This window comes from Suncus etruscus, chromosome 17 (assembly GCF_024139225.1).
Source record: "Suncus etruscus isolate mSunEtr1 chromosome 17, mSunEtr1.pri.cur, whole genome shotgun sequence".
NCBI classification, from domain to species: Eukaryota; Metazoa; Chordata; class Mammalia; order Eulipotyphla; family Soricidae; genus Suncus; species Suncus etruscus.
Window position 1 is genome coordinate 51,818,195 of NC_064864.1, and position 25,316 is coordinate 51,843,510.

Below are 25,316 nucleotides of genomic sequence, written 5' to 3' on the forward strand. Positions count from 1 at the left end.
CGAACCCCTAACTTCCCAACCACCACCCACACTCTAACTTTGATCTCAGCACTGAATGCCAATCGGGCAGAACCCCCCATCTGGCAAAAAATTATTTCTATGGCACTTTTGACTGACCTTTGGCAGTGGAGGGAGTGGAGGAAAACCTCACTGACAGGCAGGCACAGCACACAGACACCATGTTGCCTGGGGGTGGAGCAGGCGCCTTTTTACATCATATAGTCACCCACATGTGGTACTTCTTGCCATGTGGCGACCGGTGTCCTCCAGTGACATCATCAGCAATGCACGTGCCAAGCGCAAGGGTGCATCAGTGTCCCTCTCAACACCGCCCTCACGCCCACCCTCCCAGCACACAACATGCTGTGGGCAGAGGTGGTTGACATCATCCCTGAGAAACTGTGACACTGAGTGTATATGCTGGCAGGTATCTTGGCAACCAAACAGTGCTCACTGTTGGCAGGCGGATCAGACTCCTCTGCTGGCCGCAGTTTGAAGACCCCTGATATAGAGTGTCAGGATTGGCTGTGTCCAAGGCAAACACTTGATAGGCTATCTTATCTCTTTAAATCAAATAATTTCAAATGGAAATTCAAATAGACTTTTTTTAATTCCCCTTGTCAAATGTCACTACAGTATTTCATATTTTATAAGGGAATTAAAGAAGGATATGTTTGTAGATTATGAAATAAAGTTTATGTTTATGTTTATGTTCATAAACACCTTTACTCTTTGTAGTTTAATTGGTATACTGGCTACTTATTTTACTTTTCTTATTTATTTTTAGACACAGTGTTTAATCTGTATGTGATGGAAATTATGTGAAGTGAAAATGTGCAACAAAATCTCCAAATTATAAATTGTTATGATATTATTAGGCTTTAGTTCATTAAATTCTTTATATTCAATAAACACACAATAAATACCCAGGATTAAGTAGAATTAAATTTAAAGTACAATTATGATTACAAAAAGTAAAAGAACCTTCCTAAATCAAAATTTCTTACTTAGTCATTAAAGTTCTGATTATCATGAGTCCTTTGAAAATATGTATTAAAATTTCATTTATGATTATAGAGAGGAATTTGAAATAATGGTGTCACCTAATCATTTTTCACATGTTTATTTTGAATTCTCTGTAACATATATAAAAATAACATTCTATATTTTATATATGTATATAAATACTGAATAGGGTATTCATATACAAGTCATTGATATTGTATAATTGAATAAAAGACATTAAAAGAAAAAATCATTATCTCCATATTTCTTGGTCAGGTTGGTTCTAGCTAGTGATTTATGTACCTTGGATTTTAAGCCTTTGTCAGATGGATTAGTGGCAAATATTTCTGCTAATCTATGAGTTATCCTTTTTACTAGAGTCACAATTTGCTTGTCTGTTTTAATTGTTTGTTTGTTTGGTTGGGTCTCTATTTATTTGCAAAAGTTTCTTAATTCAATAAAATCCCATTTGTTTATTTTTAATTTTGTTTTCTTAGTCTATGGCACTGGATTATTGAAGATCATTTAATTTATTATATTATAATGTTCTGCCTACTTTTTCCTCAATGTAAGTATTGGGATCAGTTCTGATATAAAGGTCTTTGATTATCATGAATTAACTTTGGTACATATTTTGAGACAGGGGTTTGATCTTGTATTTTTTTTTTTTTTTTTTTTTTTTTTTGGTTTTTTGGGCCACACCCGGTAACGCTCAGGGGTTACTCCTGGCTATGCGCTCAGAAGTCGCTCCTGGCTTGGGGGACCATATGGGACGCCGGGGGATCGAACCGCGGTCCGTCTCCTAGGCTAGCGCAGGTAAGGCAGGCACCTTACCTCCAGCGCCACCGCCCGGCCCCGTGATCTTGTATTTTTAAACATAACTTGTCATCAAGTTTCCCACCACAATTTGTTTAAAAATGTTTTCTTTCTCCATTGGATTACTTTTTACTATTCTGTTAAATATTCACTATGATTTATTATACATTATGATCTGTGCTCTCAATACAGTGTCATTGATCTGAAAGTCTAACTTTATCCCAAAATCACAATGTTTTGATTAATAAATACAACTTTAACTTACTCAAATAAGACAAACAGATGGTTAAAATCTATGTAAAAAAAACTTACCTTAATTATATTAGCATGGAGAGGCAAATTAAAACAATGAAATATCACCTTAAATTAGTGAAGAAAAAATTAGCACCTGAAACATCATGAAGAACAAAACCAACCAATGTTTACATGAATGGGAAAATGTACCCCAATTTTGATGGTGGCAGATTGTCTGTTCCAGAATTTTTGTAAAATACGTTTTATGTTAATAAAAAAAATATGTCAGCTTCCATATGATCCAGAAAATCTAGTTGTTGACATCTATCTCAAAGGTTCAAACACTTTACTCAAAAAAAAAAAAAACCCACAAAACAAAAATACATTGCTTTTATGTTCATTGCAGCACTATTCACAATAACTGAAATTTTAAAACAAATGTCCAAGACAATACTCTAGAATTTCTTGAATACTCTTTAGTCATAAGAAAAATGAAATTGTGCAATTTAGTGTATGTGGATTTATCCAGGGAGTATTAAGTGGAGTGAAGAGTCATAAGGAGATATACAGAACAGTCTCTCATATAGGTAATATAAAAAACATAGTAAGAAAACAAAAATTTCCCTCAAGCAATAGAATTTGAGAACTGAAGGACAGACTTGAATGCTTCACAGTGCTGGGAGAACAGTTGAGGAGTGAATAGTGTCAGAGGGTGCTGGGAAGAATACTAGCGCATGGGTGTGCGTTGCTGAATTGTTGTATTCACCCAACCATACTATCTCATGAGTGTTTGTGTGAAACCCTACCATATTATGTTATTATAAACCATAGAACCTAAAATAAAATATATTATAAGTAAATTAATTAAAGAAAAATGAGATGTTGACAGCAAATTTGAGAAACAGATATCACATTTTCAATAAAATTTATCTGCTGTAATATTTTATATTTTAAGTTAGCTCTTCATTCAAAGACAGAACCAAAAATAATAATAATCTTGCTTAAAACCCATAAAGATTTTTAATAAGTTAAGATTTATTTAGTCTATAAATATGCTCTGAATGAGGAAGGGTAAGAAAGTAACAGTGACAATAAATTTGATATGGCAACAGTTACGTTAGCACTTTTTTTCTGTTTTTGGTGTGCAAGAATTTAGTACGTCTCTACCTCTATCTCCATTATTAGTCTTTTAGAGATTTTATTATAATATGAATTTGTGGAAATTTATAAATTCCCAGGGCCGGAACAGTGGTGCTACAGGTAAGGCGTCTGCCTAGCCTAGGACTGACCGTGGTTTGATCCTCTGACTTCCCATATAGTCCTCCAAGCCAGGAGCAATTTCTGAATACATAGCCAGGAGTAGCCCCTGAGTGTCAGCTCCCCCCCGCCAAATTTATAAATTCCCAATAATTTTGCTATTCAGAGTTGGAGTTTTCTAATTTCTGGTCTAATTAATCCTGTTCAAATTCTCTTCTGAAGATGCTTAATGTTTTATTTTTCTAAATTAAATAGCTGTACTTTTAAATTTAGCAAACTTCTCTCTCTTTGATTTACCCATATATTGAAGATTTATTTCACTTATTCCCAAGATAAAGGACGAAGTTTTCCCCAGATAAACAAATCCTGTAACTAATTATGTGCTGAATGTATAATATCATTCTGCACATTTAAACATGTGTACAGCATTATGCATCATTATTGTCTTTCCTTATATTTGAGGTGGTTTCTGCCTCAAGAATTCTTTACTTGGGTTTCTTATTCTGTTGAAGACAGGTGGCAACTCAGACTTCTAGAAGGCTTATTTGTTCCTGTTTAGGCTGGAAATACTGTAAAACCTTTGGGTTAAATCAGCTGGTCCTCCACAGCCATCACATGTTTCTTTGTGTAGTTTCTCTTAGGATCCCTGCTGCATGATGTGGTTGCTGTGTAGACAGATTTTACATGGCTGCTGAGGATTCCAATGTAACATGAAAGAAGAAAGCTGGACTAAAGTTAAATACTTAACGTGACTGAGTTATAAAAATAATCCAATTCTTTTTTAAATTTTTGTCATTTATTATAAGCAAGCCACTAAGGTCAGACAGTTACTAGGGGAGATTAGAGAAGACCTCACTTCTAAATGAACAAGGGCAAAAGGATTATATCACTTTTTAAAACTAACAAATCTTTGTGATTTCAAGATGCTCTATTAATAGAGATACTGTTCCTACGACTAACATATTCTCTCTTTGTTGACTCCTTATTACAACAATTCTTGATATTCTATCATATTTGAAAAATTCGATTCTTTAAGAAACCATGAGTTATTACATAAATCATAGGTAAAGAAAGAACTATAATTTTTAATGTTTTATACAGAATGCAACAATATAACTTTTATATTTATCAACTAGAAAGATTTATTGAGACCTAAAAATATAAGAAAATTTTTGAATAAGTCCATTATTTACTCAGGCTATCAGAAGGCCCTTTATTTATTTTTTTGTCCCCAATATCAATACAGACCAGGCAAAGGGCCTGGGATTGAGGTGTATATGGGGTGCATTTACTATAACTCCTCTTTCTATACAGTCAGTGTAAAGAACACAGTCTGTGGTAAGAATTGGGAGGCCTTATCTTTTCTTTTCATTTTTATGTATATAGACATACATACATACATACATACATACATACATACATACAGACACACACACACACAAAATCCTTCACCAGTGCAACATTCCCATGACCAATATCCCAAGTGTCCTTCCTCCCCACCCCACACAGGCCTGTACTCTAGACAGGCTTTCAGAAGGCCCTTTAGAATAGTAAAAGAGGAACAGAATAATTATATATGAGCTTAGGTGTTTGTTTGTTTTTTTTCATGCAGTTAACCCAAGTTCCAACAACTGGCAAGACATATTTCCAGAGCACAGCAGGGACACAAAGCCAGGAAAATCCCTGAAGACCATTTGCAAATCCCATTCTCCCACCTCCTGCCAAACAAAAGAAAATATATAATATTTCTTAATTACCTGGTTGAATAGATAAAAGTTTTCCACTGGGATAAGGAAAACTTGGCTCTAATATTAAAATTTGTAAAAAAAAAGACAAAATATATACTGTGTTCATAAAACTCAATTAATATCCTATGGATAGAGAATTTGAGAAAGGCAAGCTAAGTACTCCTAAATTATAGTGCTCCTTTTGGGTTGATCTTCCTTTTGAAATAACCAAGATTAGAATCTGTTATAGTTTGTATACATCAAATGTTTTACTTGGTATCTTGATGGCAGCAGTACAGAGAAATTATTAAACTCAGCAAATACTCATTAAAATAAAAGGTCTCTCAAAGCCCCTGGAGGAAAACTTTATCAGGAAACCAATTAGATTAATTTCAGCCCTTTGACTCTTTCTATTGAGAACTTTTAAAATCACCATCTTATTTCCTATTTTATTTCCTTAACCTATAATTAATTACTATCCATTATAAATTCATAAATCATAGGATGGAATTAATTGCAACTTTAGCTCACTGATAAAAAATCTATAGAAAAAAAGATGCTTAAAGTTAAGCAGTGATAGGTTGGATAATATCTAACCTTGAAAACAACTGTGTGACTTGGGAAATAATTCAAGATATTCTATTATTCACTGAAATGAAACATTTACATACAGATTTTGATCAATTTGGAAACAGTAGATTATGCAGGACAAGATCATTGTCATGGTGAGATTCTAGGTTAGGGATCCCCAAATGATGGCCTACGGCTTCATGTGCCCCAACAATGACTTTTCTCTGGCCTTCTGGGTAATTTTTGCTGCTTGTCCTACTTAGCAGCTGACTTATCCCAGGTCTACAGTTCTCTCTGTCTCTTCACTTCTCTCAGACCTAATTTTTAAGCAACACTTTCCTCGGACCTAACCTCATGACCCAGGCACTCAAAATAACACTATCTTTGGCAGCACTTATATGTGAACAGACTTTTTCCAGAAATGTGTTAAATCTCTATCTAGTTATATTAATTGATGCACACTTGCATCATTGTTACAACTAGCAGTGACAAATATGGAACCAGAATTGACCATCTCATTAGCCAAAAGAAGGCTCATAGTTCTCTTTGAAATACTGAAAAATTTGTTGATTTAATTTTTCTTGATCTTTATTTTAAATTATTGTATTTGTTCCTTTTTTTAAAAATTCAAAACAAGATATGGATAGTGTGCCAAGGAATTGTTCATAGCCATTTTTTTTAACTATAGTCTGGCCCTCCAACTGTCTGAGGGAGAGTTTGGACAGTTATTTAGAATGTTTGAGGACCCCTGCTCTAGGTATTATGGAGGTTCTCAATCTTGAGTTTGTTTTTGGCAAATGTAAATATCTCACAAAAAATACTAAAAAAAAGTTAGCTACAGTACATCTAGGTTTATGTTAGCATATATAGTATTTTTTAATTGGGAGAGTTAATTGAAATTTTATTTCTTGGTATTATCATAGAAACTTAAAAGTTTTGTAATCTTATAAATTTATCTACAGTCTTACACACAGTCCTATAAAACTTCAGATATATGCAATGAAAACTGAGAAGTAAATAATTTTCTCCACTTACATTATGTTTTCTACAATATTTGCACATATATGCAATATATGCACAATTAAGAGGAAAATGAGGTGAAAACACTTATATTGCCTTTAAAGCAGGACAGTTATTGCCAATTTGTTTAATGTATATATATATATCAAATAGTATATATTTATTTATCCAATTGTTTAATATTGTTAGATTTTCTCAATCACTATAGACTTGAAGAATTATAAAGGATGCTTTTCAATGTATATTGATAGATCCAAGGGAAAAATATAACAAAATAAAAGTTGTTGTGAAAAAGGAAAGTTGAAGTAAAAATTAATTTGCTCCTACAAGTTATAAGTCATAATTTCTGGTATATTTAGGACAATTTTCTACAAAGATTCCTTTGTTGAGAAAGTGTATAAGTAAATCAATATATATTCATATATTTATATTATATTTGTCTCCTTTATCTTTCAACTTAAGCATATTAATTGGAAGCCTACTCTGTGGTCTAAAGTTGTCTAAAATATTGTTTATTTTATCAGGGTAATGTGAAAAACATTGTATCAGGATTAATACATAGAGAAAAATGACTTATAGGAAGGTCAAGGAAGGGGTGACCAAGGTTTTGTATTCCTAAATCCTAAATAAAACCTAAATTTGTTTGGGAAAGTTTGTTTCATTTTCTATATGAAGTGATAGAGTCACAGAGAAACAAAATCACTTTCCCAATCTTAAACCTTGTAGTTGGAGAGTACCTGAACATTACCACTTGAATTCATCTATATTACATTCTTAAATATTATTTCTCAAAATAATTAATTAAACAATTAACTATCACCAGAAAACATCTAATATCTTTTAATGTATCAATAAACTAGATGGCTAAAACTAAGGTGAATCAATCTGGTTTATGCATTCTGACTCAGAATGTTCTACTACAGTGCTAAGTTAGAAATTTAACTTTAATAGTTTATTTCATTGAAAGTAAAGTTATTTTACTCTTTATGTATTACTTATCATCTGCATAATTATTAGATAGGACAGTTAGTTATCTTTTTAATATATCATCATTTGTTTACATTGTGGGTGGTATCATCTAAACTTTTGTATTCTCTTACATTTTGAAATTAAGCCTCACTTTAGTAATTCATCTCTAAGAATTTGCTTACCCTGTAGTTGGAAGACACAGCCTTTGAACATTTTGATTCTTATAATGAATCCAATTTATTCCTATACAAGTATCCTACAGTAGAGACAGAACCTGACAATTTCTCCCAAACTGTTCTATCACTTTGAATAGCAATTATTTTAATATTTCTCTCAAGTCCTAAAATGAAAATAAAATTCAATTAGTATTTCCTCATGTTCTACATATATTCTCTATGACTTTCTGTACATATACATAAAAGCAGAGAAAAAAAGAAACAAAGAAAACTATCTCTTGGTAATTACACATGTATGAGCATCTTGAGTAATAAAATAATTTATTTTCATATCTTCAGATTAAAAATGGCTTATTAAAAATAACTTATTGAATTAAAATTAATTTGTATACAATTCTATAAATCTATTGGACCTTTTGGAAATAGTGGAAAGCAAGAATGACACTGTAGGTTAGGCTTCAATGAAAAAATATAGTAGAATTTTCTAGTAAAAAGCAACATATTAAATAAAGGCGTGATGGAAAGGAAAGTCTTACATAATGCAAGAGGAGGCAGTTAAAGCATGTTTTTTTATAAAGCATAATAGCCTCCTTTTCTCTAAACAGGACATTAGAAATATTCTGCTGATAAAAAAATACTGTTTTATTTCTCTTTTACTATTTTGTTCATATTCTTTATACTTATTTATTATTTATATTATTAATATATTCTTATATAATTCATACATTTATTTATAAATAATATATAAATGTATATAAATAGGTTATATTATACATGATATAATAAATATATCTTATTAATATAAGTAGATTTCCGTTCTAAGTAGCCTATTATTGGAAATAATACTCATTATTTAAATAAGTATAATTAATGGGAGTTTTTAAGATAGTTTACTTTCGTAGTTAGGAGCAATATGTTACATTTAGATATGAATATGTATATATTTATATAAATATGTATGTGATAGATAATAGTGACAACAACTAAAGTACTCTACATGAACTTGACCCACCAAATAGCATGTGGCTTAATGTCTTTTTAAATGTTATCCCATTGACAAACCCTCAATTTTTATTCATATTAATTTAGTGGTGTTATTGTGTTTACTTTTAAAGGTCAGTAAATATGTGTTCTTTTTCTGGTAACCTCTGACCAATGTCTTTTCTCTGTGAAAATAAATATTCGACTCTCTGATGTTAGTTTGAGTAAAATAATCCTTTAAGTAATTTTTTGCTTTGAAGAAATGTTTTCCATAGCACTGGTTCCCTGGTCTCAAAACATGGCACTATTATTGTTTTTATTTTCTTCTTTTTGTTCCAGCGCTAGATATATTTTGTAGAGATACAGCTCAGGGGTTACTCCTGAATCTCTTCTGGGAAATATCTCCTGGCTGGCAGGAGGGAAAGAAGGGATTCGAATCTTCCTTGATCCTGGGTCAGCGGCTTGCAAGACAAAAGTCCTACCACTATGCTTTCTCTCCAGCTTATGTAGAGATACTCTTTATAGGTTTTCCTGGTCAATCATCATTAGAGAAAGAGGAACATTGTTATCATTGGCCAGACCTGAGATATTTACTTATCCTATAAAACAGGATTGCAACCTACCAAGCCTGCCTTATATGAACAGAGAAAGGATAATGAATAGTTCTGCTTAAGGAAAGGAGTGAAAAAAAAGCGGGTTACTTGTGGCATGAGCTATTGCACAGTGGTAGGGCATTTGCCTTGCATGAGGCCTACCCAGGACAGAGCCGGTTCAATTCCCAGCAATCCACATGGTTCCCAGAGCCTGTCAGGATTGATTTCTGAGTGCAGAGCCAGAAGTAACCTCTAAGCATCACTGGGTGTGGCTCCAAACTCAAAAATTAAAAAAAGGTGACTTTTGGAAATATTTAATAATTAGATGTATTTAGATGGATTGCTGGCAGAGAAACATTGAAGTTGTGAGAAATTTTATTCAACATACATATAATACACACACACCCTTGAACATATACACCTACCCAGAAATATCATTTTATCATTCAGTAGAATTCAACAAAAATGGGTCATCTTTCTCCCTTAGATTTGTTTATTAAGTTGTGGAGCTAACTGTTGTTCCTAAACTACTTTGATATGTTTATCTTAGTGTGGGAATTTTCCAATTAGTCAGTACAACAAACTAGGCTCTCATGATCTCTGCGTCTCAGATGAAGAAAGGTCTTCAAAATACCTGGAGGTGGGTCATGACGATGGTCAATAATCAAATTAAGATTTGATCCTAATTGTCTGCATTGGTAAGAATCCTTGTTTGTTTACAGATTTCAGGAGGACATCTCCATTTTATCCAGGGTTGGGAGTAACAGAGCTATTGTTCCAGTGGTTCACATGACACGCTGACACAATAATTAATTTCCTTTTGTAGGTGGGTGTGTTGATCATTTCTGGCCTTGTTTAGGGCTTACTTCTAGCTCTGTGCTTAAGGATCATTTCTCGCAGGGCTTAGATGACCATATGCGGTGCTGGGGTTTGAACCGAGGTCAGTTGTGTGCAAGACAAGTGCCCTCCTGCAATATTATTTCTCTAGCTCACAGTTTCTTTCGGTTCTTATAAATAAACCTTTATAGCTCTATAAAATTATTTCAGAAAATGCCCTTATTTTTTTGCCTACCTGATGATTCTTTTTCTAATGCCCACTCTGGGGAAGTATATCTGTAATAACAAGTTGAAATCTTACAGTGTTCAAATTCCGAGTTGTAGCCTTTTCCAAGCAGAGGGCTGTGAAGGTGAGCACATACACATGCAGTTAGATTTTGTGCAGAATTTGGGCTTTATTACCAAGATGTGCTGGTAACAATCCAAAGGCTTGTTTATACGGTTGGTTGTCAACTTTGTGAATCATTCTCCATCTCTTTATGTTGCCTAGGCAATGAGTTGTAAGGGGAGATCAAGATTTACAGATTCTTTAGAGAACAGATTCTTTAGACTCAAATTACCCAAAGGAGTGTGAATTTGATGATGGAAGCATTCACTGTAGATTTTATTAATTTGTTGTCCTTTGAAATAAAAGATAAGAAATGAAGAATGAGTTATGCCATGAATTAGAAATATGAATAACTCCATAAATTATTTACCTGCAATGAGTGCATTTTTATGATCTCAGACAATTATTATACAAAAATATGACATTCTAAAATAAACACAAATATTTTAACATGTTCCTTTAACTTTCTATTGATATATGACATTTTTAACTTTTTATTGATATATGAAACTTTGACAAATTAAGCATACTAAACTATGCTTGCCTTCATATATCTAATGTTCCTTTCTCTTCAAACTTAAATAGCTCATATATTCTTGGATATCTTCTTACTCTAAATGTGCATATAAAAGAATGTTTGAATCTATCTCCTAGGGTTTCTATGGAAGGAAAAGGGGAAATGTCATTAGCATTAACTGTGAAGTCATGAACACACCAAGCACTAATAAGAGTCTCTACGTAACTGTCCTATATACTTGTTTTGGTATTAATTTGCTACATAAAGCACCCAAACAACATGGATATGAAGAATAGTGAACTCATTGTTTAACCTAGATTTCCAGCTCCTACATTCCCAATCTATGTGATAATGGGAATTTTATGAGTGCCTTAGATTCCTGATGTGCAAAAATGATAGTAACTATCTTGTAAAGTTATTAGGGCAGGATGCCAGGGAGAAAAAGATGGGGAAGGGAAGGGTGTTAAACATTATTTTATATGTTGAGTATCAATAAGAATCTAAATGATTTATTTGCAAGTGAGAAATAAAACATCTTTCCCAGACTTCACACTCCGTGTGATAAAGAGAACAGTGTGTACAAAATGGGGAAACATCTTGATATTCCTTTCTTTTAGCCTAGAAGAGTCAATACTATCAACCTAGGCATTATTTCTGAATTAAGTCTTGACATATCTTCAGAATTATATTCAATGCACATTCTAAATTGCATGAATTTACTCCAATGCCACTGACATAATCAATTTTATAATGCTCTGAAAACATAATTCTGAATTACAGTTAAGAGAGAAATAGACCTGAGGAAGGAGGGGCATAGATTGGTGAAAATGGCCAGGTAAAGAACACAGATAAACTGATATTTTCTATTACTTTATCGAAGCTCATTCTCTGTCATTCTTTATTAGCCTAGTGGTGATTTACAGATCCTAAAAATTGGCTACTTGGAGAATTTATATATGTTATAAACTAATATAATAAAGATTTTAATGTCATATAAATACTTCTATAAAAATAATTTAATCGAGCAACTTGGAATGTAAAGGGAAAATGACATGGGATTTTACCTGAAAGCCATGTTTTATGAGTAGGAGCACACTGGGAAATTTATTCTTTTACTTATAAGAAGGTTGATCAACCTTTAATTAAATGATTATTAGATTAAAACTAAGGTAGAAAGAAAATACTTTTATTGTTTTTGGCTTACAAAATAATAAATAATGGTTTCTCAGGGACAAGTCTGACAACAAACCAATTAATTATAAATAATTGTAATAATATTTAACTTGGAATTAAATAAAGACCAATCCATAGAAACAATTAGGTTTACTTTTTTTCAGTAGCATTGTAGATTGCTTTTAATCTGTTTAATATTACATTTATTTATTCAAATTTTTAAATTTTTATTGTGGCCAAAGAAATAAAGGAAATAAAAAACTAAAAAAAATAAAAAACAAGACAAAACAATAAGAATAACAATAACAAAAATCAATTAAAAAACCCAAACCAGCAACTACTTAAAAAAGTTTGTTTCTTTTCTTCTTTTTTTTTTCAAAGGCACAGTAAGTATTGGGAAAATTAGAAAGGGAATTCCCTTGGCCTAAGAAATACAGGGTTTCTTTGCCCTTGAAGCATACTGCCACGGGAACAACTACAGGCTTCATACATACTCATTTTCACACCCCAAGGTCTTTTTATGATGCCAGGTAATTTTCTGCTCAGTTGTGGATGATAACATCAGAACTCTATAGCTAGAGATATTGGTATTTGCATAGGTCATAGGACGAAGGCTAGGGGAGAGTCTTTATGGTTCTAGAAGTTCTGTTCCATCACTGTTGTAATCAATCTTCTGTATTTAGTGGTTTTAGATTTTACTTAAATTCCAGGACAAAGCCTAGAATAGTTTTTTAGTATGGTTCCAGAAGATCTGCTCAGTCACAGTTGTCAAAGTCAGACAAGTTTACTTTTATAAGAATGAATGTTGGTGCATCTCCCTTGATATCTATGGCCCTTTATTTGAACAGCATATGAAGAGCAACTTCTCTTTCTTATTTCTCCATGAAATGATTAGGATAAATTTTAAAACAGTGTATTTTGATGGGAAAATAAAATATAGGAGCCAAAGTGATTGTATACTGGGTAAGATAATTTTCTTGTTTGTGACAGACCTAGGTTTGATTCTATCACCACAAATAGTTCCCAAAGCCCACCTGAGTGATCCCTTATTACAGAGGCAGGAGTGAGTCCTAAGCACAGGTAGGTGTATCCCAAAGCCAATAACAAAAAGGAAAATGTAGAAATGTAATAGCAAAATACTTCTCTGTCCTTGTGACTTGCAGATGAAAGCAGTCCATTTGCTCCTTCTGATTGTTCAATTAAGAATTTCTTTCTCTTCTACCCTTCTTTCTCCCATTAATAATTACAATAAATCCACATTCTGAGAAAAAAATCCCACTCATTGAATTTTCTTCATAAAGTATTGGACCACGTGGGGGGGGTAATATGGCCTCCATCTGTTAAGACAACATTTGCTTTATTCACATGCTGTAGTGACTGATAATGATGTCTTTGGTCATTTTGTGACTGATCTATTTGCAAACTATTACTTTCTCTCTTGGAAATGATCTAGATAAAACATACTGTACATGTGAAGTTACAATGTAAACATTTTAGAGTTTAGGAATGCTATTTTCTATCATTACATGACTTCTGAAAGATGAAGACAGGGAAAGAGAACTGGTAAATGGAAACAGTGAGAAAAGAAAAACAGATTTTGATAAGTGAAAAAATTCTGTCTAAAGTACCTAAAAAGTACCAAGATTTTTTGAGGAGGAAGGCATACTTACTAATGCTCAGTGTTTTCTTCTGCTTTGTGCTCAGGAACTAATCCTACTGGTGCTCAGAAAATTTCATACTATGGATGAAACCTGGGTTGGCTGTGCACAAGGCAAGCAGCTGACTTGGTGTCTGTTCTCAGGCATATTCTGAAACTTAACATTTTCTAGAATTGAAGCTTTCTGGAGATCTTGCTGTGAATAGTTAGTAAAAAAAACTGATGGAAATAAATATTTTTGTTTAAATTACTTTATAAGTTGTGTTTGATAATGCTTGTCTTGTCTTTATTATAAGAAATTTAACAGTTTGACTCTGAACACTTCATTTTTCCCCAAAGCCTAACATTTTATTTTATTTTATTATTGGGGTCACACACAGTGGCTCTCAGGGGTTACAAAACAATAAATTTTGTTTTGTTCTCCAGATCTCCTGGCTCTGTGCTCAGAAGTCACTTCTGGTAGTTTGGGAGACCACGTGGAATGCTGAAGATTGAAACCTGTTGGCCTCTTGCAAGGCAAATGCCCTCCTCACTGTACTATAAACATAGATTTTATATAAAATAAAAGATATTCTTCAAATCTTGCTTAAAACACCAGACATTTCTTCATATTCTGATGATAAATTTATAATCTTTACCAGAATACTTATTATTATTATAGTTTTGCAGGTCAAATCAAATGGAGCAAGATATAGCCACATAGACTCCCATTACTCTTGGTTGTAAAACAGTTTTCTCTAGGTAAATAATCCTTCCAAAAACGATTATTTTCATTTGTAGGTAAACAATCTGCAATCTTACTAGTTAACATGGCTTATACAACATTAACATTTGGTACATAAAATGATTGGTTGGATTTTTAGATGAGGCTCCCTGTTTTCTAATACAAAAATCTTTCTATGATGTTTTGAATACTATTTCTTGTTCTTTCATAGTGTCTTGAATTTGATCCTGGGTTCTTCTTTTTATGTCTTTCTCATAAAATCTTATAGTAATGAATGCCAAAAACCCTTTGTATTCCAGTTTTCATAAGTCTACAAGTAATATATTCACTCACATTTAATATCAGTAAACTAGGACAATGGGTTCAGAAATATGTGCCTTGCACAGGGATCTAAGTTTAAGTTCCCCCATAACGTAGTTCGTGAGCAACACATGGGCTTGTCCCAGTGGTTCCTAGTGTGCTAGCACCACATCAGAGTCTGAACCTTTTCATCCAGATGACTTTAGTCTCATCAAAGGGACCTCAGATTCCCCAAGTACTGCTTGAGAATCTTCCCAGAGTGTAGAAGATGAGTCTTGGGGAGAACAATAAAACTGTTGATGTGCCTTTTATAGATTGTAAATAGATCATCCAGCCCAAATTTGTCTCTTTTCTCCCAATTCATGCATCGTCAAAGACAATGTCCTCTCCTTTATTTTCTAGACACAATTAGCACTCATCAAACTGGGACACATGGCCCACTTATGAACTGTTTTTATTTTGGGGGTACACTCAACAGTGTTTATAGGTTCTTGGTTCTGTTCTCAGGAACTACTCCTGGTGGGTTCAGAGGACTTGATGGGCAATTGCTCCAGTCCCCAATATATTCTTTTTTTTTTTTCCTTAAATGATCTGGTGCATTAATTAAGAGAAGCAGAAAAGATAATGGGTAGGAGATAGTACTACCAACATATTAAAAACAGAGATAATGTTTCATCATTAACAAGAAAACCAACATTAGTCTAAGTAATTCCCCAAACCTGAGGAAAATATGACTGATTCTGTAATGATACAATCCATCTATTAGCTGTCATGCACTCCAGTTCCCACGCTAAAAACTGCCACCTAGTGTTACAGGTTTATATTCTTATTTCTTATATACTGTTGGAGCTTATTTAAAACTAATCACACGTGTCCTTCAGGTTATTGAACCGTGCAAGTATTAAAAAATACTTTCCTAACTTCACCGTGTCTTGACTACTTTTTGTTTATTCATTCATTCTTTGACCCCGCCTACACAATCCCCTTTCCTATCTCTATTCTTTAGCTACCAGTACATGATTGGAAGAATAAATCTAGTCTCTTTTGAATAAAGTCTTTTTTTAGAATAAATCTAGTCTATAATTTAGTCTCAAATACATGTCTTTATTTCCATAATGAAAGGTAATCTTTGGAGAACAAATTAAAGATTTTTTAACTTAAGAATTACCTATCTTTTCTAGACTTAAAAATATTTAATTTCTATTCCACCCACTTTACCTCTAATATTCTGTCAATATACTTTATCAAAAGGGTTTTGTTTATAGTTTTTGGTGACTTTTGGCTTTCTTACCACAGCCTTATCTAAATTTTTCAAGGTGTATGCAAACTCCTACTGCTCTGTGTCACTGTTCTGGCCCTGTTTTTGTTTGCTTGTTTGTTCTGTTTTTGTTTTTGAAGCCACACCTGAAGGCACTCAGGGATTATTTTTGAATCTGTGCTCAGAAATAGCCCCTGGCAGGTTTAGGGATTATATGGAATGCCAGGAATCGAACCCAGGTCTGTAGGATTGGCTGCATGTAAGGCAAATGCCCTACTACTGTATTATCTCTCCGGACCCCAAAATTTGTTTGGTAAGATACATTAATATTAAATATAAAACTTTATTAGAATTCACATTATTTTTTGTTTGATTTTGGCCACACTCGGTGATGCTCAGGGATTACTCCTTGCTATGTGCTCAGAAATCGCTCGTGGCTAGGGGTACCATATGTGATGCCTGGGATCTTACCACCATGGTCCATCCTGGATAGGCAGTGTGCAAGGCAAATGCCCTACCACTGTGCTATAGCTCTGGCCCAAAATTTTTAAATTTTAAATTTTATTATTTTAGTTACTGTAGCTTATAGCATTATAAGTGATAGAGCCTCACACATAATAAAATCCAGTTCTACCTCACCCAGTGTTGACTTCCCTACTTCCCTCCAAATTGTCTTAGTTTTTACTCCCATTCTAATGTCACCCCCACAAACACACACCCATCTTTAAACTTTTTAATAGAGACTAGTTCTCAATTACTGGTGTGTTGGGTATTTGTTACCTCTCTGCTTTGTTCTTTATATTCCAGATATAAAGAAATCATTCTCTTTATGTCTCTTTATTTCTAACTTTATTCATGATACTGTCCAGATCAATTTACATGGCAAACTGCATTATTTTGTGTTTTCTTATAAACAAGTAATTGTGTTTTGTACTATAGTTCCTTCACCTATCCATTTGCTTTTGAAATTTAAATTGCTTCTGTATTTTAGCTGCTCTGAGTAATGTTTCAATGATCATAGTTCAAAGATCTTTGATGTATACGTTTTGCCCTTTAAAATACAGGCTATATACTAGGTCATATGGAAGCTTACTTCCTAATGTTTTTAAAATTATTATTAAATTTTATGAAAATGCTGTACCAGTCAACACTCTCATCAGCATCAATTAAAGTTTCCTTTTCTCTCACATCTATGCCAACACTGGTGGCTTTTATTCCCTGTGAAATGTGCCAGTCATGAGATGATATATTACTATCTTTTGCTTTGCATTTTCCTGATAATACATACTATAGTACACCTTTATAATATAGAACATACTTTTCAGCATATGTAAGTCTTTGTTGAAGAATTTCAATTCATTTCTCACACACACTCTATTATTGATGAGATTGCTTTTTTATCTCTTGTAAAATTCTACTATCATTCTATATATCTTAGCTATTACTATTTTATTGGATGAGTTGTGGGCAAATATTCTGTGAGATGGTGGTACTGTTAGTTTAGTTTGGGTTAGTTTCTTATTCTGAAGGTCCTTGTTTCTTCTTCAGTGAAGAAGTTTCAAGAATATGGACAAGTAATATTTGATTAACTAGCTAAAGGTATGATGTAGAGCAAGGAAATTTTAATTATGGGATAATTGGTTGATCATTTTTAAAAATATACATGCATACCTTTTTCCTACATCATGCACAAATGTCAAATCACAACATACTAAATAGCTCAATATCAGATATGAATTTTATAGAATAAAGTATATTTTATTGTATAAAATATAGGTAGAATACTATATAACATATAGTGTCATTGACCAAATATATATAAGCAAAGATAAATGGGTCTACATAAAAGAAAATGCTCTATTCTTTAAAAAAAAATAGTAGCAATAGGTTTTTTTCTGGACATCTTTTCTCTCCCAAGGACACTAGAGAATAGAGTGGTCATTCAGAGGGAACTCATTCTAATTAGTTAATCTCTAATTAGTTAATCTCTTCCTATAATATTTTGAAACATTTCTTTGATAAGAAATACTGAACAGTATGAGTGTTAATAAGGGCCTTTTACTACGAAGATTGCTCATGTTCTTATAAGAGCTAAGACCCTTGTTTATATTGAGTACAGGATGTAATAAAAATGATAAATAATAATCCACATTCCAAACTCAGATTTATCTTAGTCCTAAAGTTTTAATTAAAAAATGATTAGGATGTAAAGGAGCAAAGTAATAATTGCATAAAATGGATAGGGAAGGGAGAAGGGAGAGAAAAACAGGAGATAGCAATTCTTTTGAAAAGCATCAGTATGTAAAATTATTTCTCTAAAAGAAATAGTCAACTAAGAGTGAAAGTTAAATGATCTTTGGTTATTGAAAAATGCATCTCTTCTCAGCTTCCAACACATTTAAATGTCCCTAAATAAAACAAACGTAGGGGACAAATCTGTGGCGCAGCAGTAGTGTTAGTTTTGCACGCGGCTGACACAGGACAGGCCGGGGTTCAATCCCTGGCGTCCCATATGATCTCCCAAGCCAGGAGTGATTTCTGAGCAGATAGCCAGGAGTAACTCTGAGAGTCACCAGGTGTGGCCAAAATAAAAAAATCAAAATAAAAAAATAAGACAAATGTAACAACGCTTGTTTGGAACAAATAGTAACACATTAAGTGCTTTTCTCTTTTGACTTTTGCTTATCAATGTTTTTCTCTGTATAAGTAATGCTACCAAATTTTCCTTCAATAAAAATTAGAAGAAAATGAGTTCAAATGATACTGCTTGGGAAGGCTATACTCATTGATTCTGTAGAATTATTCTCAAGTAAATACTTTAAGTATGATCCTTTCTTTTCTAGCATCTGATTTATAATTCATATCCTTGATCTAAAAATGCTGTTAGATATTTTACTAACTGAATGACCATGCTGGAAAATCATTACTTTATTCTCATTCCAGTAAACTTATCAAGAGCATTCCTTCATTATCTGTACATTCCTACTCTGTGAATAGATTAAAACATTGTTTTTATATATCAAGTTAAACTGTGTGTCTCAATAATAATTAAACATTGGTGTCTATCATCTAATTTAGGGTATAAGTCAATAGGAAATAGGAAGATATTTATATATATACTTGAAGCACATTATGCATGATTATTAATTTAAAAAGCAGTGAAATAAAGCAAAATATATAGGGTCTAAGAATATAGCATGGTTTATCCATAGTGAAGTGGTATTGAATGAAAAATATATATTGGGCATGTTCACTAGAAATATGTTGTTCCTTATTAATGGAATTTACACTAATAAGCCTGAGATAAATTATATTATAAAGAGCAATATTTGTTCTTAGGTCTGTGGTTATGTGAAAATTCTGGATGTTTCTCTCAAAAGAAAACATCTTCCAAATGAATAGAGCAATTATTCTTGGTATACAGAAGATTTTGTAATATGTATTTGGTAATATGAATTTGGTAATATGAATTGAAGTATGTGTAAATTTTTAAAAACAAACCACTGTGACTCACAGATTGCCAAAATGCTCTATATTTTACACATTTTTAAAGGTGCTTAACATATCTTCATACTTTTCTTATTACACATAGAAGGTTATATTAGTTACACTTTTGGATCCCATTATATTAATCCTATTGAAACCTGGTCAATAGAAAAAAGTAGAAATGACAATATGCCAGTCTTAAAATAAGCCTCTAGTAGCCTTTTCTGACTTTAAACTGAGTCTGACCAACTAGGAGAGCTACCTAACTTTGTTTGCTGAAGGATGGGGGACATTTCAAGTAGTGAGTTCTGTCAGCCAAGCCTGTCATATCTAACCAGGAGTGCTTTCATGTTTCCCTCAAGTTGCTTGAGTTTCTAATTCTAAATGTCTGACTTCTACTTACTTATACTTTCATTAGAAAACCTTTGTATAAATTCTTAAGTCTTTCCTTTTGAGATATAAAGCTGTTTAAAAGTTTCTGTCAGTTTTATGCATTTCTCAAGTGTAGAGCAGCCATATCTTTGAAATGTTATTAACAAAAATGATAGAATTTTCTATCTCCCAGTCTCCATGGGCATATAGAGAATTCTGAATGTTAAAACATGACACATCAAGATTTTGTAAGGCAATGAAAACTCAAGAGAAATGCTTAATCTTAAAGGAATTTCAATGTGTGATAATTTGTACATCTGATGTCAGTGTGCATATGATTCAATTTAGGAAGATCATAGAAAATACATGAAAATACATCTATGTATTTATAGATATATAGAAATTTTTTGGAGCTCTGAAAATTGTTGTTTTTCACTTAGTAATAATCCCAAATAAAACTAGATACATAAAACATGATACATTTTTAATGACTTTCAGAATGTTTTTTTCTTTCTTTAGTCAAAAAGAAGGATGATGATTCTGGAACATCGTCATAGGAAATCTCTCGAACACCTGCCTACCAGATCATGCACAAATCTTGCTCAAATGTGCAGGTGTTCTTTGCTGTAAAAATGATATTTCTGAACTCACTATGAATAAATGATACTTTAGATTTCCCTTTAAAATATGGCAGGCCTTTATGCTTTGTCCTATACATGCTCTTTCCCTCCCTTCACATTGTGAAAAAGTGAAGGTGTTCTATGAATTTAAGTTTAAATAATGAGCAAGGAAACATTACATAGAACACAAAGGTATGGACTTCTTATTACAGACTATATTGGGTTAAAACACTGGACATGTAATAGAATCATTGAGATAATAGTGTTCAGGACTTTGGCATGAGTAATCTGTGAAAACTAACCCAATCAGAAGATCTGAGTTTTTCTTAGGTCAGTTGACAAAGAGTAGGAAAAATAAAGACTTTAACTTTCCTTGAGAAAATTTAATAGTCATTTGATCCATTGAAAAGCCTATCATTTCAATCCAAATCTTGTACCATAATCATAAAAATAAAAAGTTCTGTTAGATATTTAAACAAAATATCTGTCCATATTTCTACTATCACCCCAGCTTGCTTTCTGTTAGTTCTTTGATTAATTGAGCAGTCAAAATACCTCATCCTGCTTCATTATTACAAAGACTCTCTGGTACTTGATAAAATGCATCAGTGAATTTCTGATGACCTCTGTAGGCCTCTCTTGATGCTTGAATGCTCACAGAAGCACAAAAGCAAACACTGTTAAAGGATATTGATGATGTGAGTGACTTCCTGAATAATAGTTCTATAAAGAAATAGAAGATTGCAGAGATCACTAGCAACATATCTGAAAACATATATGACACTATTCAACCTGAACAATCATAGCATCGAATATAAAACTAATAGAAGTTTAGAAAAAGATAGGTGTTTCTCAAGAAGAGAAGTAGAAAGGTAAGATTCCCACCTAGGAGCAAGGGTGTGTGTTTTGTTTAGGTTAGATTTACAGGATAAATACAGCTTTTATTTACAGAATACAAGCTTTTAGGTATTATGTACAAAATATAAACCCTAAGAATAAGACTGAGAGATTTGAAATACATGGTGGCTTCTTGTCACCTTCTTTTACCTCAAATTTATCCCATTTAATAGTCAATATTTCAATTTTCCTTTAGTAAACAAGAGAACAATTATATTCAAATTTTCTGCTTCTATTTTTCTATATTATCTTCAACTCCTTTTCTACTTTCAGTCTCTGTTGCTGAGTTAAGCATATGGTGTCCATTTTCCTCTTGGTATTAGCACTTGAAATGAAACTTAAGAGTACTCAGAACACCAATTAGAGGCTCTGATGTTTTTCTGGAATTTTTAAAATCCAGTACTATGTAAGAAAATGATAGAAAAGGTAACTAAATTTTTCATTAAACTTGATGGAAAAGAAAATATCTCTTTAGACAACTTGAATGTTTTTGCTATATAATATTAACTGAATGTTATATATAACTATTAATAACTATATAAGTTTATACATATATGTATATAGTTACATACTATATAGTATATGTACCTATCATCTATACACATATACAGTTATATATAAATCTATCATAACATATTGTCATAATGATTAACCCACAAGATAATGAAGCTATTATAAACATTGAAGATGCTAGTAAAATTGATAGTAATAAGATTATTTGAGTGTCTGATCCAGAATGGCCTAAATTTAGCAACTAATTATTAACCTATGGTGCTTTTAAGGAAGAGTTTTGAATTACAGCAAATATTAGTGTACCACTTTTGTTATTATTTTTAGTCTCATATAATATTTCAAGAATAATCCCTTCAGCAGTGTTCACTTTCCTCCACCAAAGCCCTCACCTCCTCCTTCATCTGCCTCCCATTTACAAGTCTGCTTTGCTGAGATGAGCTTTCATCTATATGTTTACATATGTAACTAATGATAAATATAGCTATATATTACATATAAATTTATATATATATGTTTTTGAACTGTATTTTACTGTATTATTGCTGATAGGTGCCATGAATAACACTTTACCATCTTTTAGCACCACTTCTTTCTCCCTGTTGAATGTTTCCTCCCACCATAGATATTGTCCCTTCTTTATCTGCCATTCCTCTCAACTGACATATTTTCTCCTGAATATCAGGTCTCATGTTCTTTGTTTCCTTTGTCTTTGGGTATTTGATATTTTATTATGTTTCTTTGTATCCAACATATGAGATAGGTCATTCTGTGTTGATCTCTTCCTCTTACTTAGAATAATATCATTGAACATGTAGCAACAAATTGCAAGATTTTAATCTTTTCTTATGTCTGAGTAATATTCCACTATATGTATGCACATAGAAAGCCAAAATCTATAAACAACCAAAGTATCCAATATGAGATGACTGGATAAAGACATTGAGGTATAAGTTTTATACTAATATATTCCCACATCCCTCTTCACTTTAAACATTATAGCCAAATATAAATTTGTTTACAGATAATTTGTTAGGTAGTTACTTCAAAGTAATAGAAATAAAAAGTCTAAAAAAATCTAAATCTGTGTAATATATTTAATGTTAGGAAATGGGTTTGAATTTAGCAAGAACTCTTGTTTAAGGAAACTTCAATTTAACAATAATGAATAGGAAAGGAGAATTAGCTCCTTTAACCTTGAATTTTGAAACATTTACTTTTTATTATAATCTTTATTTAAACACCTTGATTATAAATATGATTGTAGTTGAGTTTCAGTCATGTAAAGAACACCACCCTTTGCCAGTACAACATTCCCACCACCAATGTCCCAAATCTCCCTCCTCCCCACCCTACCCTCCAGTACTCTAGACAGGCTTTCTACTTCCTTCATTCATTAAAATTGTTATGATAGATCTCAGTGTAGTTATTTATCTAACTGCACTCACCACTCTTTGTGGTGAGCTTCATATTGTGAGCTCCTTCCAGCCCTCCTCTCTTTGTCTCTGAGGATTATTGCAAAAATGTCTTTTATTTTTCTTAAAACCCATAGATGAGTGAGACTATTTTGTGTCTATTTTTCTCCCTCTGACTTATTTAATTCAGCATAATAGATTCCATGTACATCCATGTATAGGAAAATTGACTTTATCTCTCCTGACGGCTGCATATATCCCATTGTGTACATGTACCACAGTTTCTTTAGCCATTCATGTGTTGAAGGACATCTTGGTTGTTTCCAGAGTCTGGCTATTATAAATAGCATGGCAATGATTATAGGTGTGAGGAAGGGATTTTTGTATTGTATTTTTGTGTTCCTAGGATATATTCCTAGGAGTGGTATAGCTGGCTCGAATGGGAGCTCAATTTCCAGTTTGTGGAGGCATCTCCATATAGCTTTACATAAAGGTTAGACTAGACAGCATCCCCACAAGCAGTGAATAAGAGTTTCTCTCCACATCCTCGGCAGCACTGCTTGTTCTCATTCTTTATGATGTGCACCAATCTCTATGGCGTGAGACGGTACCTCATAGTTGTTTTGATTTGCATCTCCCTAATGATTAGTGATGCAGAGCATTTTTTCATGTGCCTTTTGGCCATTTGTATTTTTTCTTTATCAAAGTATGTTCACTTTTTCTCCCTATTTTTATTGGATTAGTTGTTTTTTCTTGTAAAGTTTTGTCAGTGCCTTACATATTTTGAATATCAGCCCCATTATCTGATAGGTATTGGGTGAATAGTTTCTCCCACTCAATGAATAGCTCTTGTATCCTGGGCACTATTTCCTTTGAGGTGCAGAAGCCTCTCAGCTTAATATAGTCCCATCTGTTTATCTCTGCTTCCACTTGTTTGGAGAGTGCAGTTTTCCCCTTAAAGATGGCTTTAGTCTCAACATCATTGAGTGTTTTACCTACATCTTGCTCTATATACCTTATGGTTTCAGGTATGATATCAAATTCTTTAATCCATTTGGACTTTATCTTAGTAAAATGTGTTAGCTTGGGGTGAAATATTTACTTTTGATTCTGTCTTATGCAGCATTAGAAATGCTTTAGCAAGTTGTCTATAGATAGGGCACATGAAAAACCTGGTGTAGACTATCCCTTGTTTTACTGAGGTGTACTATGATACAGGTTAAGAAATATACATATGGTAATTTCTAAAAGTCTATAGGTCATTAATATCTTCAAAGACCTAATATTAGTGTAATATGCTATAGTAATAATAGCATTTGCTATAATAATCATCCATTTTATGATTTTGTTTTCAGTAAAGTACAACATTTGAGTATTTGATTTAAGAACAAAAGAGAAAAGTAGAATTTTTCCCAACATTTTTTAAAGAGCATATTGTGAATTGTTGTTTCATGGACAGTTTCACCTTGCTAATGAGTTAACATCTTAATCTAAATAAGGGTGACCAATAATCTTAGTTTTAATAGGACCATATCTATTTTAGAACTACAAGTTCTTGGCTAGAGAGAATGCACAGAGGGTAGGGTGTTTGCTTTGTACACGGCAGACCCAGGACCAAACCAGGTTTAACCTCAAGAGTTCCATATGGTCCTCAGAGCCTTGTGGGAGCTATTTTTGAGTGCAGAGAAAGGAGTAAACCCTAAGTGCTTCTGGGTGTGAGGTCTAATTCCCCAAGAAATCCCTAGAAGTCTCTGCAGAAGAATTAAGCCAAAAAATGAGTGTTCACATCATAAAGAAAGAAAATGAGACTATTTCGGATAACATAACTATATATGTATATATACAGATATATTGAAAACCTTACACCATTGAAA

At 32.7% G+C, this 25,316-nt stretch overlaps 1 non-coding gene across 1 annotated transcript; it reads right to left on the reverse strand.

Annotated features, from left to right (window-relative positions):
• Positions 1-4,533: 4,533 nt before the first annotated feature.
• Positions 4,534-4,667, reverse strand: LOC125995614 (small nucleolar RNA SNORA51). The gene has a single exon (XR_007491109.1). It is a non-coding gene; the product is annotated as a small nucleolar RNA SNORA51 (small nucleolar RNA).
• Positions 4,668-25,316: the final 20,649 nt, after the last annotated feature.